The sequence below is a fragment of the Brassica oleracea genome, unplaced genomic scaffold (assembly GCF_000695525.1).
Source record: "Brassica oleracea var. oleracea cultivar TO1000 unplaced genomic scaffold, BOL UnpScaffold05662, whole genome shotgun sequence".
Classification (NCBI taxonomy): domain Eukaryota; kingdom Viridiplantae; phylum Streptophyta; class Magnoliopsida; order Brassicales; family Brassicaceae; genus Brassica; species Brassica oleracea.
In genome coordinates, this window is record NW_013622184.1 from 1 (window position 1) to 823 (window position 823).

Consider the following 823-nt stretch of genomic DNA (forward strand, 5'->3'; position numbering starts at 1 on the left):
CACCGCAATCATCTGGGACAGCTTTTAACCTGAACTTTGGAAGTTCTCGTATGAGTGCCTCCACAGCTTCAGTCTGCTTCGAGTCATATTCACGTTAAGGATAGTTACTTAAATGCTTAATGTACTGAGAACAAAACGACAAGACTTGCCTGAGCAGGAGTCAAGTAAAGTCCAGGATGGTATGCAGCAGCATCTTGACTTATGCCTCTCATCTCTTAGAACATATTATAAGCTTCCTATTAAATTATTTCAACATTATCATAATTTGCAAATGTGATGGGTTGTTCTTTTATCATGATCTTTAGGATGAGCCTATTGATAAGAGCAAGCACTGGGGTGATTTGGAGGAAGAGGAACAAGAGGAGGAGATGGATGAAGAGGAACTAGAAGACGGCATGGAATCGGTTGATACATTGTCGAGGTATTGTTTTGCTTTAAACTCTGAGGTGTATTTGTTTGCTTATTATATACTGTAATATCTTTTTTTTCATTATTATTATTATTTTTTATTATATACTAATATCCAAGTATGAAACTGAACGTTTTTCCCTTTTTCAGCACTCCAACTGGCACAGAGACACCGAATGCAATTGAAGCAGAGAAAGGAATCCGATAGGCCTCTATATCAAGTAGGAAAACCAATTTTAATTGATGCCGAGCAGTATTTTACTGTTAGCTCTTATTGGTTGGTTTTTAATGCTGTCCTTTTAAAAAAATTCTTAAGGTACTTGAAGAATTGCTCCTGGAACAGTATAGTGAACCACACACACATACGCTATTAAAACTGGTACTCAAGACAAGCCGGGAGCAAAAAGGGTAAGCA

General features: G+C 37.4%; 1 long non-coding RNA gene across 1 annotated transcript; it reads left to right on the forward strand.

Moving 5' to 3' along the window:
* The first annotated feature begins 11 nt into the window (after nucleotides 1-11).
* On the forward strand, nucleotides 12-812 carry LOC106322059. Its single transcript, XR_001266207.1, has 4 exons — nucleotides 12-179; nucleotides 306-421; nucleotides 559-629; nucleotides 725-812. It is a non-coding gene; the product is annotated as an uncharacterized LOC106322059 (long non-coding RNA).
* Nucleotides 813-823: the final 11 nt, after the last annotated feature.